The sequence below is a fragment of the Microcebus murinus genome, chromosome X (assembly GCF_040939455.1).
Source record: "Microcebus murinus isolate Inina chromosome X, M.murinus_Inina_mat1.0, whole genome shotgun sequence".
Taxonomy (NCBI): Eukaryota; Metazoa; Chordata; class Mammalia; order Primates; family Cheirogaleidae; genus Microcebus; species Microcebus murinus.
In genome coordinates, this window is record NC_134136.1 from 4887941 (window position 1) to 4906784 (window position 18844).

General features: G+C 37.3%; 1 protein-coding gene across 1 annotated transcript in view; it reads right to left on the reverse strand.

Annotated features, from left to right (window-relative positions):
• Nucleotides 1-18844, reverse strand: part of TEX11 (testis expressed 11) — a 255862-nt gene that overhangs the window by 227028 nt on the left and 9990 nt on the right. Inside the window, exons 2-3 of the mRNA XM_075999567.1 lie at nt 12454-12575; nt 3183-3267 (exon numbers count right to left, since the gene is read on the reverse strand). The gene's annotated coding sequence lies outside the window, so the exon portion shown is untranslated. The remainder of the gene's footprint in view (nt 1-3182; nt 3268-12453; nt 12576-18844) is intronic.

The window sequence follows — 18844 nt, forward strand, 5'->3', positions numbered from 1 at the left end:
TCTAAACTTTGCTCCCATCCTCACATTCATACGCTAGCCGTTTATACTTATCACCAAAAAGCCTTTAAGCCAAAGGTAGCAGAGGCTGAAACAGAATGCAACTTCAGTATACAGACATTTTCTTTGATGCTGTTGCTCTATTCTTGTTTTATTTGCCTGTTCTTGACCTCTCTATATTATAAACATCTTGGTTAGGTGCTTGCTGACTGACTCCTTTGAACATCTGCTTACTCTACTTTACCAGTGCCCACAGCCTGATACTTGAATTGACTTTGGATAAACACAATGTTGTACACTCTGACATTTATGAATTTTTATTTTTATTGTTTATTGACTGGAACCCTTTCCTTCTCAGATCCCCGAGTATAATGTATGCTTCGTATCATTGTTGTGGTATCTTACCTTGTCCCCTTCACCTACTGCCTGCAGTAACATGGTACAACCCTTTAAGGATTATGCACTCAATAAATAGATAATAAGTCTGCTCTAGAATTTTTTAATGTTCCTTTTGCTCTCCCATCCTTGTTCCTTTTCTTCCCAGTCTTTAACTAGAAGATCCAAAGTTAATAATCTCACTACTCTGTACCTCTTTCAATACCACTGGTTCTTAAAATTTGGTGTGTATGAGAATTCTTGAGAAATTTCTTCAAATTATAGACATACCTAGATTTCATCCTGAACCTAAATGAACTAAAACCACCAATGAATGGTAGGGCCTGGACATCTGTATTTTTAACAGGCTTCACAGATGATTCTGGTTTTTACCAATATTTAAGAACCACTGTTCTTTGTTTTCTCCCTCAAAGGAGCAATACCCTTGTGGACTTCAACTACCACCTCCATGTAGATAACTGGCAAATCTATAGGCCCAGTCTTGACCCTTCTCATAAGCTCTAGTTTCATATACCCAATGTTACTGTCACCTCAAATGCAGCAGGTCTAAAACTAAGAGTTACAAATCATTCCTCTACTTCTGGTTTTCCTATTTCTGTTCATTGTTCCATAATTGTTTCAAATCATAAAAATTGTGGCTTATAAATCTTGATGACTTATTTCATCATGGAGCATAATCCAGGCAGACTAAATATGTTTTTAAAGAGACAAATTATCTTCCAATGAACATATTTTTAAAACAAAATTCTTTTAAATTGTAGGCTTCCTGCACTAACATCCTATTCTCCACTGCATCAAAAAAGTACTATACATAGAAAAAGCACCTAAATATCTGATTTTTGTTTGTTTGTTTATTTTTGTTTCTGAAACAGAGTCTCGCTTTGTTGCCCAGGCTAGAGTGAGTGCCATGGCATCAGCCTAGCTCACAGCAACCTCAAACTCCTGGGCTCAAGCAATCTTCCTGCCTCAGCCTCCCGAGTAGCTGGGACTACAGGCATGCGCCACCATGCCCGGCTAATTTTTTCTATATATATTAGTTGGCCAATTAATTTCTTTCTATTTATAGTAGAGATGGGGTCTCGCTCTTGCTCAGGCTGGTTTCGAACTCTTGACCTTGAGCAATCCACCCGCCTCAGCCTCCCAGAGTGCTAGGATTATAGGCGTGAGCCACCATACTCGGCCCCAAATACCTGATTAAGAACTGCTACATGAAGTGAAACAGTACATGGGAAAAGGTCCCAGGGTTGCAGCACCTACTGTATCTACCACATCCCTGATATTTGACAAGCAGTGAAAAACAGCTAGAGCAATATTCCTTGATATGCAGAATAGTAAGAATTAAGAATGAAAGCATTTTTTTTTGAGACAGAGTCTTGCTCTGTTGCTTAAGCTAGAGTGCCGTGGCATCAGCCTAGCTCACAGCAACCTCAAACTCCTGGGCTCAAGCAATCCTGCTGCCTCAGCCTCCTGAGTAGCTGAGACTACATATAAGCATGTGATACCATGCCCGGCTAATTTCTTTTCTATATATTTTTAGTTGTCCAGCTAATTTCTTTCTATTTTTAGTAGTGACGAGGTCTCATTCTTGCTCAGGCTGGTCTTGAACTTCTGACCTTGAGTGATCCTCCCACCTTGGCCTCCCAGAGTGTTAGGATTACAGGCATGAGCCACCACGCCCAGCCTGAAAGCATTTTAATGTTGCACAGTTCTCCTGTGTGCTAAATTTCTCCCACAGATAAATTCCTAACACTTCCCTCCCCATATTTACAGGAGGGGAGGGTATATTCTAAGGGTCCTAGGAGCAATGATATCAACATTTACCTGAGAGTTAAAGAGAGAGAATTGTTCTCTAAACATCCTAATAGAGGATTGGACTCATGAGTAAGTATATTATTGATTAGGTTAATCACAATTATTCTATACCTACACAGAAGTTGTATACAATTTCGTTTACATTTATAAAGATAAATACTTAATAGTAAATTCTATTTGTTGTATACAGACAAAAGCCATTTATCTTTACAAAGTCAAGCGGTCCAGAGGTTCACCCTTTGGTTTCTTGCTTCAATGTATCCTTTATAATAGGGCAAGATACTTTCCATAAATGTATTGCTGTCACTGCACTTGTTGAAAACCAGTAAATGTCAGCAAACTAGATCTTGCTCATTTAGCTAAAGCACTTGAACTTTGCCAGACAGTGGACCACATTTTAAGCATCCAAGAAGATGAGTTTGGTTTGGGGTTTTTATTTTGTTCTTGTTGTTTGCTTCACAGGTATAAAAGAACTACAGTTTTTCTCAGTAATTCATGCCAATGTTTATCAATTCACCTCATGAAGAAACTATTCCTTACACTTTTTAAAATCTAAATCCTACTCTCATAGCAACACTTTACATTCTATTATTAATGGAAAGGGGAAACTACTATTTGATGGTCCTTCAGAATCCTGAAAGTTTTGATCACCTCTTCTCCACAGGAAATAATCCACGTCTTCAACATTTGTTCAAGTTCTCATTTTCCCACCCTTTAATAATCTTTGTTGCTCACCTCCAGATTATTTCTTACAGTGATGCCTTTAAACATCTATTAATAAATAGCTAACCTCTGAAAAAATCATAAAACTGAGGGAGCCTATTTGTTTAATAAACCACTCATTCTGGGTTATTTTTGGTTGTCTTAACAAATCTCCATCTAAGAACTGGTCAAAATATTATTTAAACTGCAGGAATACTACCTAATTGTATAGTAAAAACATTCTTCATAATATGAGTCACAAAATGTATACGTACATTTAGTTTTCTGCTCTTCATTTATAAGCAAACCTACTCTCTTGGTAACTGCCCAATTCCACAGGTTTACTGCCATTTCTTCAACCTGGTCAAAGAGAAGTATTTCCTTAGCCAGTTAAAATACTGTCCACCTCCAATGACATTTTCATTCTTGCATGTTGTATGCTTATGTAACTATTGTGGCTCATTTCCAGGCCCTCCATAATATACTGCCATTCTACTTCTCCCCCAAAAAACTTACCCACTGTCAGAGTAATTAGCTCACTGCCCCCTGAAGACAACTTGTTCATTCCTATCTATGTATTCTTTATTCATAGTGCTGGCTTCACCTGATATACCTCCTCCCCTCCCTTTGTCTTTACATAACTCAAATCCAGTTAAGTCTCGCCAGCAACATCCATGAAGTTTTCAGCAACCATTACAATCTACATTGCTTTCTCTTTCTTCTTTGAATTACAGTATTTATTAAGTTTCACGCAAGTGAGCATTAATTATACTACTTTGTATCATTTATTCTTTAACTGTTTCAGTTAAAGAATAGGCTCCTGGATATCAAAGATCATGTCTTATATAACTTATGTAGTACTTATAGTACTAATTTGTTGTTTTATTATGTTTTTTTTCTGGGGACTAAGGGGTGGTTTCTAATGTTTCTTTTGGGGTTTATATTTCTATCAGGTAGAACTCAGTCAACTGGATGCAAAACTAAATCAAGCTCAGTGTCTAAAGGGAAAAATGAAGACACAAAATATGTGCAATTGGGGATAGGTTGGTTTCTGGAAAGAGACCTCTGGAGAAAGCAATAATTGGTCCTGGATGGTACTATTGCTTGAGACCAATATGGCATAGCCCTGGCCTAAATCTCTCAGAGTACTATGGTGAATATAATAGAAGCTATATACCATTGTCTTACAATAAACATATTGGTAGTAATATGACTAATATAAAAAATAACCGGATAAGCCAAAAGAACCCAATTTATGCACAATGGTAGTATAAGATTGTATTTTAAGTTTGTTGGGTCTTTTTTTAAGACAGGGTCTTGCTATGCCACCCGGGCTAGAGTACAGTCACATCATCACAGCTCACTGCAACTTCAAACTCCTGGCCTCAAGCAATCTTTCTGCCTCAGCCTTCTGAATAGCTGAGATTATAGGTATACGCCACCACACCCGGCGAATTTTTCTTATTTTTGGTAGAGATGGGGGTCTCACTATGTTACCAAGGCTGATCTTGAACTCCTGGCCTCAATCAATCCTCATGCCTTGGCTTCCCAAAGTGCTAGGATTAAAAGCATGAGCAACTGCACCTAGGCTGTATTTTAGTTTTAAATCTTTCTCCATTGCCATTTTTCTCACCTACAGTTTCACATTTTTCTCATGAGCTTCCATTTAAACAGATGAATTATTTAGTACGGCTTCATTTCACTTACTATTCTGAGCTAATTCTCATGCCCACCTCCATCCCTCTTACATAGTATCCTCATGCCACAGGTGATGTAATGATGACTTTCACATGAAGTATTACTTGATTTGTATCACTAAAAACACATGGAGTTAATATTCACTGCAACTTTCCCAAAGGAACAAATGGTTTGATGTAATAAGGGGGTAAAAGAACATCTAGACTAAAACAGCTTGAAGAAGCTACCTTTTCTGGCATTTTGGAAAGCAATTTTGAGACATGTAAAAAGAGCCAAAAAATGTTCATTCATATCTTTTGACCTAGTATTAATAATTGCTCTTCTGGGCTAGCGTGTTGGCTCACAACTGTAATCCTTTCACTCTGGGAGGCTGAGGCGGGCGGATTGCTCGAGGTCAGGAGTTCAAAACCAGCCTGAGCAAGAGCGAGACCCGCGTCTCTACTATAAATAGAAAGAAATTAATTGGCCAACTAATATATATAGAAAAAATTAGCCGGGCATGGTGGTGCATGCCTGTAGTCCCAGCTACTCGGGAGGCTGAGGCAGAAGGATAGCTTGAGCCCAGGAGTTTGAGGTTGCTATGAGCTAGACTGACACCACGGCACTCACTCTAGCCTATGCAACAAAGTGAGACTCTGTCTCAAAAAAAATAATAATAATAATAATTGCTCTTCTAAGACTCTATCCTAAGGAAATAGTCCAAAATGTGTAGAGGGATAATCTTTGAACTTAGTAGTGCTCCTAATGTCATTATTTATAATAGTAAAAAATGAGGAACAATATAAATAGCTAATAATAAATAGTTGAATTATGATAAATCCCTTTGATCGAATTGTATTAAACCATTTAAAATAGTAGTTATGGCTGGGCACAGTGGCTCATGCCTGTAATCCTAGCACTTTGGGAGGCGGAGGCAGAAGGATCACTTGTGGTCAGGAGTTTGAGACCAGCATGAGCAAGAGCAAGACTCCCTCTCTACAAAAAATAGAAAAGTTAGGCTGGGCGCAGTGGCTCACACCTGTAATCCTAGCACTCTGGGAAGCTGAGGCAGGAGGATCGCTCGAGGTCAAAGAGTTCGAAACCAGCCTGAGCAAGAGCGAGACCTCATCTCTACTATAAATAGAAACAAATTAATTGGTCAACTAAAAATATACATAAAAAAATAGCCAGGCATGGTGGCACATGCCTGTAGTCCCAGCTACTCGGGAAGCTGAGGCAGAAGGATCGTTCAAGCCCAGGAGTTTGAGGTTGCAGCAAGCTACAATGCCACTGCACTCTAGCCCAGGTGACAGAGCAAGACCTTGTCTCAAAAAAGAAAATTAAATTAAATAGTAGTCATGAAAAATATGTTTTTAACATGGGAAAATGTTTTACATGTCTAGTGAAAAAGATACAAAATTGTATGTACAATAAACTGTAGATATGTAAATTTTACCTTAGAAAAGAACTTTAATAAAATATTGGATTTTAGTTAATGATATGCATGCTGAAACATTTAGGGGGGAAGTGTACTGACTGTCACTAACTCACTTTGAAATGCATCCAAAAAATAAGATGGGTTGATGAATAGATGCTTATGTGATGATAAAGCAAATATGGTAAAAGGTTTACAGCTACAGAATCTCAGTGGTTGTTCCCTAGGTGTTCAGTGTGAAGTTCTTTCACCTTTTCTGTTTGAAATTTTTGATAATAAAATGTCAGGAAAAGAGAGGAAATTGTTTTTTATGATGCCAAAACATTACCTGTACAGTGTAATTATAGCTATATAAATTTTCAATGTGTAAATTATTTTTAAAAATATTAAAATGGGCCAGGCGCGGTGGCCCACGCCTGTAATCCTAGCATTCTGGGAGGCCGAGGCAGGCGGATTGCTCGAGGTCAGGAGTTCGAAACCAGCCTGAGCAAGAGTGAGACCCCATCTCTACTATAAATTAAAAAAAAATTAATTAATTGGCCAACTAGTATATATAGAAAAAATTAGCCGGGCATGGTGGCGCATGCCTGTAGTCCCAGCTACTTGGGAGGCTGAGGCAGTAGGATTGCTTGAGCCCAGGAGTTTGAGGTTGCTGTGAGCTAGGCTGATGCCACGGCACTCACTCTAGCCTGGGCAACAAAGTGAGACTCTGTCTCAAAAAATATATATATATTAAAATGATAGCAGCTATATTGGAGTGATGTAATTATAGGTGATTTTTTTTCCTCCATTTTTTAAACTTTCTGTAAAGTTACATTACTTTATGATTTTAAATAATTTTTTGTATTTTCCATATTGTGTTACAAAGAGTAAGATGAATTATGATTACAACTACTTCATAGTCACAGAAAGCATATTAATTCAACAAATGTGTTAAGCACCTAATATGTGGCAAGTTTTGTGCTAAGTTTATATAAATGTGTGATGATAAACGCAATAAATATATGTAGCAAACAGAAGTATGAATATGAAGATTAGACTTTCTAGAAAGAAAACAAATTCAAGGCATTTTCAAAACCAAGCAGATCTTCTTGTAAAATAAGACCAGACTCTTGGCACTGTATCTTATAATAACTTTTTGCTAACAACTAAGCAAAATTATAAGAGGTTATAATCTAATAATAGACTTACATACTAAGGAATCGACTAAAAGACAATAGAACTAATAAACAAGTTCAGCAAGGTTGAGGATACAAGATGAATATACTAAATGCAATTTTATTTCTATACACTAATAATTAATAATCTGAAAATTAAATTAAGAAAATACATTTATAATAACATCAATGAGAATAAAATATTCAGGAATAAATTTGTCAAAATAAGCATAAAAATTATACCCCAAAACTAAAAACAATGATGAAGGAAATTAAAGAACACTTAATAAATGGAAAGGCATACTATTTTCATAAATCAGAAGACAATATTATCAAGATGACAATGATCCCTAAATTGATCTACAGTTTCAAGTCAAATCCTAATCAAAATTCCAGGTGGCTTCTTTGCACAAATTCACACGCTGATCCTAAAATTCATATGGAAATTCAAAGGACCAAAAATAGTCAAAACAATCTTTAAAAACATGAACGAAATTGGAGGACTCACACCTTCTGATTTCAAAACTAACTACACAACTACAGTAATGAAGACAGCACAGGACTGGCACAAGGACAAACATATAGATCAATGGAATAAGGATAGACATATAGATCAATGGAATAGAAGCAAAGTCCAGAAATAAACCCTCACGTTTATGATCAGTTGATTTTGACAAGAGTGCTAAGACGAATTCAGTGGGGAAAGAAGTCTTTTCAACAAACGATGCTGGGACAACTTGATATCCACATCCAAAAGAATAGAGTTAGATCCCTTTTTCATACTATATGCAAAAGTAAATTCAAAATAGATCATATGCCTAAATGTAAGATCTAAAAATATAAAACTCTTATAAGAAAATATAGGGGTAAATCTTCGTAATCTTGGGCCATGACCTTCTTAGATATGACACCAAAAGCACAAGCAATGAAAGAAAAAATAGATAAATTAGACTTCATCAAAACTAAATCGTTTCAGAGGATACCATCAAGAAAGTGAAAAGAAAACCCGTAAAATGAGAGAAAATATTTGCAAATCATGTATCTGATAAGGGATATGTATCTGAAATATATAAAGAATTCCAACTACTCATAATAAAAAGAAAAATATACCGAGCGCGGTGGCTCTCGCCTGTAATCCTAGCACTCAGGGAGGCCGAGGCGGGCGGATTGCTCGAGGTCAGGAGTTCGAAACCAGCCTGAGCAAGAGCAAGACCTGTCTCTACTATAAATAGAAAGAAATTCATTGGTCAACTAATATATATAGAAAAAATTAGCCGGGCATGGTGGCGCATGCCTGTAGTCCCAGCTACTCAGGAGGCTGAGGCAGCAGGATCGCTTGAGCCCAGGAGTTTGAGGTTGCTGTGAGCTAGGCTGACGCCATGGCACTCACTCTAGCCTGGGCAACAAAGCGAGACTCTGTCTCAAAAAAATAAAAATAAAAAAAGAAAAGAAAAAGAACCCAATTTAAAAATTGGTGAACCAGAGCCGGGCATGGTGGCTCATGCCTATAATCCTAGCACTCTGGGAGGCCGAGGCAGGCAGATTGCTCACGGTCAGGAGTTCAAAACCAGCCTGAGCAAGAGCAAGACCCAGTCTCTACTATAAATAGAAAGAAATTAATTGGCCAATTAATATATATAGAAAAAAATTAGCCAGGCATGGTGGCATATGCCTGTAGTCCCAGCTACTTGGGAGGCTGAGGCAGCAGGATTGCTTGAGCCCAGGAGATTGACGTTGCTGTGAGCTAGGCTGACTCCACGGCACTCACTCTAACCTGAGCAACAAAGCACGACTCTGTCTCAAAAATAAATAAATAAATAAATAAAAATAAAAATTGGTGAACGATCTTAACAGACATTTCTCCAAAAAGATATATATAAATAGCCAATAAGCACATTAAAAAAATGTTCAACGAAAATAAGCACCACATGTACTCACCAGCAAATTGGTTTCACTGATCAACACCTAAGTGCACATATAGGAATAACATTTATCAGGCATCATACAGATGGGAGGGGGGAGGAGGGATGGGCATATACATACATAATGAGTGCAATGCGCACCATTTGGGGGATCAACACACTTGAAGCTCTGACTCTGGGGGGGAAGGGAGGAAGGCAACACATGTAACCTAAACATTTGTGCCCCCATAATATACTGAAGTTAAAAAAAAATTTTAAATGTTCAACAACATCATTAGCCATCAGGAAAATGCAAATTAAAGCCTCACTGATATGCCATCTCACACTCACTAGGATGGCCACTATCAAAAAAACAGAGAATAACAAGTGTTGGCAAGAATGTGGAGAAACTGGCACCCTGTGCACTACTGATGAGAATGTAAAATGGTGCAGCCGCTTTGGAAAACAGTATGGCAGTTACTGAAAAAATTAAAAATAATCCAGGCTTGGTGGCATGTGCCTATAATCCAGTTACTCATTAGGCTGAGATGGGAGGATCACTTGAGCCCAGGAGTTCAAGGCCAGCCTGGGAAACTTAGCAAGACCCTGTCTAAAAAAAAAATTAAAAATAGAATTACCATATGATCCAGCAATTCCACTTCTGGATATTTATACAAAATAATTGAAAGCAGGGACTTGAGCAGATATTTGCACACCAATGCTCATAGCAGCATTATTCACAATAGGCAAATAGGCAAATGAATGGATAAACAAAATGCGGTACATACATACAATGGAATATTATTTAACCTTAAAAATGAAGGAAATTCTGACACATGCTGCAATATGGATGAGCCTTGAGGACATTATGCTAAGAGAAATAAGTTGGTCACAAAAAGACAACTATTATACAATTCTATTTGCATGAGGTACCGAGAGTAGTCAAATTTACAGAAATAGAAAGTAGAATGGTGGTTGACAAGCTGATCCTAAAATTCATATTAATTTCAGGGGGCAAGGTAGAATTGTTTAATAGGTATAGAGTTTCAGTTTTGCAAGATAAAAAGAGTTCTGGAGAATGGTTACACAAAAACATGAACATACTTAATACCAGTGAACCGTACACTTAAAAATAGTTAAGATGGTTTTATATTATATATATATATTACCATGATTAAAAAAACCAAACACAAAGAGATAACACTTCATACTCATAATCAAAAAGACAAATAATAACAAATATAATCAAGAAGACAGGGCCGGGCGCTGTGGCTCACGCCTGTAATCCTAGCTCTTGGGAGGCCGAGGCGGGCGGATTGCTCAAGGTCAGGAGTTCAAAACCAGCCTGAGCGAGACCCCGTCTCTACTATAAATAGAAAGAAATTAATTGGCCAACTGATATATATATATAAAAAATTAGCCGGGCATGGTGGCGCATGCCTGTAGTCCCAGCTACCCGGGAGGCTGAGGCAGAAGGATCACTCGAGCCCAGGAGTTTGAGGTTGCTGTGAGCTAGGCTGACGCCATGGCACTCACTCTAGCCCGGGCAACAAAGCGAGACTCTGTCTCAAAAAAAAAAAAAAAAAAAAAAAAAAAAAAAAGAAGACAGAAAAACTGGATCCCTCATATACTGCTAGTGGAAATATAAAATAGTGCAGCCACTTTGGAAAACAATCTGGCAATTCCTCAAAAGTTTAAACAGAGTTACCACATGATCCAGCAATTTTATTCTTAGCTATATACATAAGAAAGATAAAAACATAAAAATCTTTACATAAATATTCATAGCAGTATTATTCATAATAGCCAAAAAGTAGAATAAAAATGTTCATCAATAAGAGAATGGAAAATCAAAATAAGGTATATCCAGAACGGGTGCGGTGGCTCATGCCTGTAATCCCAGCACTCTGGGAGGCCGAGACGGGAGGATTGCTCAAGTTCAGGAGTTTGAAACCAGCCTGAATAAGAGTGAGACCCCATCTCTACTAAAAATAGAAAGAAATTAATTGGCCAACTAAAAATATATAGAAAAAATTAGGCAGGCATGATGGCGCATTCCTGTAGTCCCAGCTACTTGGGAGGCTGAGGCAGCAGGATTGCTTGAGCCCAGGAGTTTGAGGTTGCTGTGAGCTAGGCTGACGCCACAGCATTCTAGCCCACGAAAGAGAGTGAGACTCTGTCTCAAAAAAAAAAAAAAAGAAAAAGAAAGAAAAGTAGAAAAAAAATAAGGCATTTCCATAGAATGTAATATCATTCAGTCATAAAAAGGTATGAAGTACAGATACATGAAACAACATGGATGAACCTTGAAAACATTATGCTAAGTGAAAGAAGTCAGTCACAAAAGACCACACATTATATGATTCCATTTATATAAAATGTCCAGAATAAGCAAATCCATAAAGACTGAAAGTAGCCCAGGAGTTTGAGGTTGCTGTGAGCTAGGCTGATGCCACGGCACTCACTCTAGCCTGGGCAACACAGTGAGACTCTGTTCCCAAAAAAAAAAAAAGACTGAAAGTACACTAGTGGCTGCGTAGGGCCTCAGCAAGGGAAGAAGGGAGTGGGAGGAAATGGAAGTGAATAGGTGTGAGGGTTCCCTTTGGGGTGATAAAAACGTTCTAAAATTAACTGTGGTGATGGGTATACAACTAACTGTGAAATACTAAAAACTATTGAATTTTACATTTGAAGTGGGTGAATTGCATGGTATATGAGTTTAATTTTATTTGAATAAAGCCTATAATATAATATATAATATATATATTTTACATATATATGAAATATATAAAGAGGAGAGATTTACAGTGAACTTTCTTCTCATTTTTCCATATGAGCAGTCACCAAGATGGAAGTATTTACCCAAGGTAAATATTCCCAAAAGTGTTTCAGAGCCTCAAGGCAATTTCCACATTAAGTAAATGACAGACTTTCATTTAAACATTAGAACAATTACACCCTAAAAAAGCACTTCTGAAAGCTTATTTCAATTGAATCTCCACTACTGTGTAGTTTTCTACTTTGCTACAAAGGGAAGGAAAAGAGAACTATTATTTAGTGACTAACTACTACCTATCCAGGACCTTATATATGTTATTGTGTTTACTATTCACAACAACACTGGGAAATAGGTATTATTATTATTTAACAGATGAGAAAATGAAGCCTAGAGAGGTTAAATAATAAATATTAAATTTGAGCACATATTTTCCCTTGGTTTCTAAAACTTTATTTTCCCTAAATTAGGTTTGAAAATCCAAAAATAGATTTCTATGTGTTTAGCAATGATTAAGCATGAAGAATTTTTTTACTTATACATTGGTTAAAATGATGAATCATTAAAACTTATCATAAACAAAGTTATTTTTACACCCACCTGAGCATCCTGTATTTCAGCCATAGACTCCCTGTTCATATTTGCTATATCCATGAAGAGTGTATCAATTGCCTCAGGTATGCTAGGTGAATTATCATTTCCAATCAGGTTTTCAACAATTTCTGAAATAACAATGAATGATAAACATGCTGTGAACTATCACCATTGGCTAAAAGTAGCAAATCATTTTGAAACCTGTTCCTAGGTCACTGGCCAAATGAATATAGCATGAAGGAACTTGAAATGATCCTTAGAGTAAAACCAAACTAGAGATAGTTTCTTTAAGCTAGAGTACAATTTTCAAATAAAATCTGTATTCCTTGGAGTCACTTGTTTATAACTTAATCATCTTTACTCGTTCTCAGAAAATAAAATGCATTGACTTCACAAATAGTAATGTTATTATAGGAAATCTTAAAAGCACAAAATAGAAGTTAATACTGCATTCAAAACTAAAAATGTAGAAATTCTGAGGAAGACTTGGATATGTACCCTGTGAAACTGAAATACTTAATACTTTCAAGCATTTGACAGACATAGCAAAGTTATGCTGGCTCTGAAGTCTTGACCTTACTTTGTGAGAAAAAAATGACATGCCCAATTAGCAACAACATTAAACAGTTATTGAATCTGTACAAATGATGTCACTGTTTTCTAAACAGTCTGAGCTCCAGATTCTATATAGCTAAATCTTACTAGGCCATGGAATTCCATAAAACGCAAGCATTAGCTGGTTGTGGTGGTGCACGTCTGTAGTGCCAGCCAGTCAGGAGACTAAGGCAAGAGGATCACTTGAGCCTAGGAGTTCAGGACCAGCCTGGAGAACACAGCGAGACCACCATCTCAAAAAATAAAAAATAAAAAACCCAAGCATGATGTAGGATCACAATTGATGTCCTTCATATTATCAAAATTGAGGGTTTTTTTCCAAACTCATATAACAAAAGTTTCCATAAGCTACATTCTAATTTCTTGCAACATTACTGAGCATCAAAGTAGCAAGAATGTCATTAATATTCATAAGAATACTATAAAAGCACCTTCCAAAAGATTTTTAAGTTGCTAAAATAAACAGATTTTTTATCCTGCTATAATAAACAAGTGAAATCCCACATCAAACAATAAATCAGCTACAAAAAATTTTTAGTTAAACATCAGAAAATAGATTCAAACAAAGACTTCACAAAGCAAATTACATTCAAATATACTCACTCAAATATTTTTTACAGCACATGGAATCTTCAGTACTCACCACATGAACAGAGGTATTAGGGAAAATACAATTACATACATTTTTAACACTTTAGGTGAAAAGATATATATAAAAAGAAAAACTCCTATCTTCCTTTCTCCTATAAATTATTTGATAAAAAGACTAATATCAGATATGTTGACTTTTCTATTAATAAAATTAGGCAAGTATTGGGCTGAGGGACATATATCCCTTGTCCAAAATATTGATAACAGGATCATGGAAGTTTTAAAAATTATGTTTTTAAAAATCCAAATATTGGCCGAGCACGGTGGCTCACGCCTGTAATCCTAGCACTCTGGGAGGCCGAGGCGGGCGGATTGCTCGAGGTCAGGAGTTCGAAACCAGCCTGAGCAAAAGCCAGACCCCGTCTCTACTATAAATAGAAAGAAATTAATTGGCCAACTAATATATATAGAAAAAAACTAGCCAGGCATGGCGATGCATGCCTGTAGTCCCAGCTACTCGGGAGGCTGAGGCAGCAGGATTGCTTGAGCCCAGGAGTTTGAGGTTGCTGTGAGCTAGGCTGACGCCTGGCACTCACTCTAGCCTGGATAACAAAGTGAGACCCTGTCTCAAAAAAAAAAAAATCCAAATATTGCTTAAAAACAATTTTAGAGATATTTTTGAAAATAAAACAAAAACCCAATATAATTTTTGAGTTCCTTCTTTTAAAAATCCTAAATGTTATTACAGAATACCAACTATAATTTCTGGTTACATAGTATATGATACTATGAAGACATTAATTTTGATATGTGAATGTTCTCTTGAGTGGTTAACATTTTATATAACTCATTTTTGTCAAAATAATTCTGGTCCTTTCAAAACATATTTCCAATGTCATGCAGTTGAGCAACTTGATTGACACCAGCTGAGGTGAGGACAGCATTGCAGTCCTTTAGGATAAAATGCAGTCAGCAAAGCTGGGTAAGTAGTGGAGATCACGTAGCTGAATGGTTGAGAATTACACTATCAAAGGGAGATTTGCTTGTGGGAAAAGCTCAGAAAAGGACTTCTATAAATGCAGTCTACTCCTGAAATGAGAAGACAACATGCTGTATTAAGGTTATGTCAAGCAAGACTGCATATTTTGAAAAAAATGATCAAATTATCTTCCTGGCTACTGAAATAAACTATGATTTACAACATGATTTCAGTCAATTTAATTTAAATGAGATTCACCCTAGTTAAAACTAGGGGGGTCACTCTATTGAGGCAGCTGTGTTAAAACACTATCAATTAATTCTGATTAGGTAGACAGCATTGTAGGTACAGTATAATAGGAAATAAATATTTACCCTGTCCTTGAGGAAGAAAGCTTCTGCTACAACATGGAAAAATCTATCAACAGTCCTGCCAAGTCTTTCCCTGTGACCTCCCTCAGCTCAACCAGTCATTCAAAAGCCAAAGCAGCTCAAAGACCTGCCAGGCTCAATTCAAGATTTTGCTCAAAGTCACAATGATTATATGCAACTTTTTTATTGAGAAAAGAACCAAAAATGACAATAAAATTAACATTTGTATAATGCTTTCCAGTCTGAAATCATTTTCATATGCATTCTCACTTAATTTTCAATCTACTGTATAAGATGTGGAAACTAAGATTTAACAAAATGAAGTGACTTCTTGAAGGTGATACAAATAGAAAGTAGCAAGCCAGGACTTGAACTCAGGCTTTCTGACTTGAAACCCTATATTTTTCACTATTCTGGTTATATTGGGAAGGGACTGGAACAAGTGACAAGCCAGGACTGAGACAACTATAAAACAGCAGAGAGAGAAGAAATGAGCCAAGACTATTCAGAGTGCTACACTATGGTTCTGATTGTGGGCTAAGAAAACTTTTCTAACTGAGAGGCTGGTCTGAATGACAGCAGCCAATATGTCCAAAACAGTGTCAAATGGGTATGGCAAACTCACTCTAATAGGTTCAGTCATAGCCTAGAATCACATTGTAAACTGTAGCTCCTATCCATGGTCAGAGAGATAACCATTTTTCCTATACAATGTTCCAAGAACTAGAAATGACAAATTGGATATGGTACAAGAGAATCCAAGCAGCAAGTCATAATGCAGAAGTCAGATGGAACTGCATGTACTGTAGTTCCAAGAGATCTATTCACAACAACGTACTATAGTTCTAAGCAGTGTCCTGATCCTGGAAGGTAACTAGGGAAAGATGCAGGGCAGGCTAATCCCATGAAAATCTCATTACAAGCACAAATGACACAGTTCCACAGATTGAAAAATCCCATCCCTCATCTTCCCACTGGAGAGGGAAAGAGTTGATCCATGCCTCCAATGTCCCAACTTGTCCAGGGCTGCCCAAAGAGCTAGCATCTCTCTCTCTAGTCTTGAAGCTTTTGTAACAGGGGGAAGGGCCTGAAAAGGGGTAAAATGGTTTAGGAGTTGTCTCTTTAAACCACCCCCCCCCTTTGGGGAATTAAAACCTGCATCCCTGTCCAAGAATAGTAATCAGAAGGACAGGGGAGTATTCCCTGTTTTTTTTATACCACATGAGATGGCTCAATAGAATTGTCCGGGCAGAGGTCAGGAGATTGTCTTCACTTTGCAGGAGATGGGGTAGATCAGGACCATCAACTGTAGTTAAAAGCAATAGTCCCAAGATGAAAACACCCTTTAAAAGCCCTGTATTTCTACCTATACATAGGATGATGGCACTCTAGGAAGAGTCTCCCATCCTCCTCATTTGCTAGCAAATTAATAAGCTTCTCTTTCTCTCTCCTCAAATCACTTGTCTTGGGTCTTCTGATGAGGCCTCAAGACCAAGTGCCAAACTTTCAGTAACACTCTGATGGATCTGGCACAGTCTAGCTGCTCAGGGGAGAATGGAGACAGTTCTCCACTGAGAATGGCTTGGACTAGTGAATTCCATGGCTCCACCTTCTGGATCAGCACAGAGCAAGCAGACAAAAACCACAGTTGCCTGATTCTCCCTGGGGAGGGTAAGAGTCAGTAGAGTCTCCTAGAATCTCTGGCAGGGCTGATTGGTAAGGGTCTTCTGTACAAGGCAAGCCTGTGAAGACTGACAGAGGTGCCTTCTTTGTCTAATGCACAGACATGAACACATAGAGTCAAGGAAAATAAAGAACCAGGCAAAGATGTTCTAAACAAAGGAACAAGACAAATGCCAGAGACCAACTCTCATGAAATAGAGTTACATGATTTACTTGATAGAGAATTAAAAATAACTCTCATGAAGATGCTCACTGAAGTCAAGAGCATCTTTATGAGCATGAACAAAGTGAGAATTTCAACAGACATGAAAATATTTAAAAGCACAAAAATTTATCCAAAAAGACATAGAAATGGCCAACAGGTATGGGAAAAATTCTCAACATCACTAATCATCAGGGAAATGCAAATCAAACTCAAAATGTCATTTGATAGAGGATGATATCTATCAAAAAAAATGGAAAATAAGAAGTATTGGTGAGGATGTGGAGAAATTGGAACCCTTGAACACTGTTGGTAGGAATGCAGCTGCTATGCAAAATAATATAAAGGTTCCTCAAAAAATTAAAAACAGAACTACCATATGATCCAGCAATCCAATTCCTGTGTATTTATGGGAAGAATTGAAACCAGGATCTTGAAGAGATCCCACTCTCATGTTCACTGCAGCACTATTCACAATAGCCAAGATGTGGAAAAAACCCAAATGTCTACCTGCAGATGAACAGATAAAGAAAATATGGTGTGTATATATATATATATATATATATGTATATATATATATATATACACAATGGAATATTTCAGCCTTTAATAAGAAGGAAATTTTGTAATATGTGACAACATGCATGCCCCTTGAGGATATTATGCTAAGTGAAATAAGCCATTGACATAAAGACAAATATTACATAATCCCACTTATGAATTATCTAAAATAGTCAAATTCATAGAATCAAAGAAAAGAATGGTGGTTTCCAGGAGGTGCAGGAAAGGGGAAATGGACAGTTACTAAGCAATGGGCAAAAAGTTTCAGTCAAGAAAGATGAATAAAAAAAAAAAATAAAAATAAAAATAAAAAAAAAAAAGAAAGATGAATAACCTCTAGGGATCTGCTGTACAACACTGTACTTATCATCAACAATAATGATTGTACACCTTAAAATTTTTGTTAAGAGGCCGGGCGTGGTGGCTCACGCTTGTAATCCTAGCACTCTGGGAGGCCGAGGCGGGCGGATTGCTCAAGGTCAGGAGTTCAAAACCAGCCTGAGCGAGACCCTGTCTCTACTATAAAAATAGAAAGAAATTAATTGGCCAACTAATATATATATATAAAATTAGCCGGGCATGGTGGCGCGTGCCTGTAGTCCTAGCTACTCGGGAGGCTGAGGCAGTAGGATTGCTTGAGCCCAGGAGTTTGAGGTTGCTGTGAGCTAGGCTGACGCCACGGCACTCACTCTAGCCTGGGCAACAAGCGAGACTCTGTCTCAAAAAAAAAAAAAAAAAAAAAAAAAAATTTTTGTTAAGAGAGCAGATCTCATTTTAAGTGTTCTTACCACATGAAAAAAAAAGAAAGGATACAACTCCAAAGCTAAACAGGTGCCTGGAATATGCCCCCTAGCATGTTAAATTTCAAATCTGATGGCTAGTGTGACTTAATCTAAACTAATCCCTTCCCTACTCTACAGTGCTATTATTCTTTCTTGCCCCAAGCAGAACTGGTTCAGGGAGCAAACCTAAGCCCGCAGACTGGCCTCATCAGGAGATAAAACTATGTTGATTTTAGGAGGGCAACTTTGGAGCTGGGGGAAGAGTTGGGCATAGACAAGAGCTGACAGTATCCTGCTAATCAAAAAGGAATTTCCAACTTGATTCTGGTGAGGAACCTTATCCAGTCACATTCAGGGCACTTAACTTTAGGGACTAAAGGATAGAATTGTACTGACATTGAACAAACTGCATCAGTAGGAGAAATCTCTCAAAAGAGGCATAACTCAGTCCTTTCAACCTAATGCACATTGTGTAAATATTACAATGAATCTAGATGTCTGATATCTTTCATACTCCTATGTAAGGTCCATAACAAAACTTAACCTACCAAACCAATGCTATCCCTAAGCATCTTCTTTATAAGGCATCTGTATTTATTATTCTTCTATTCTC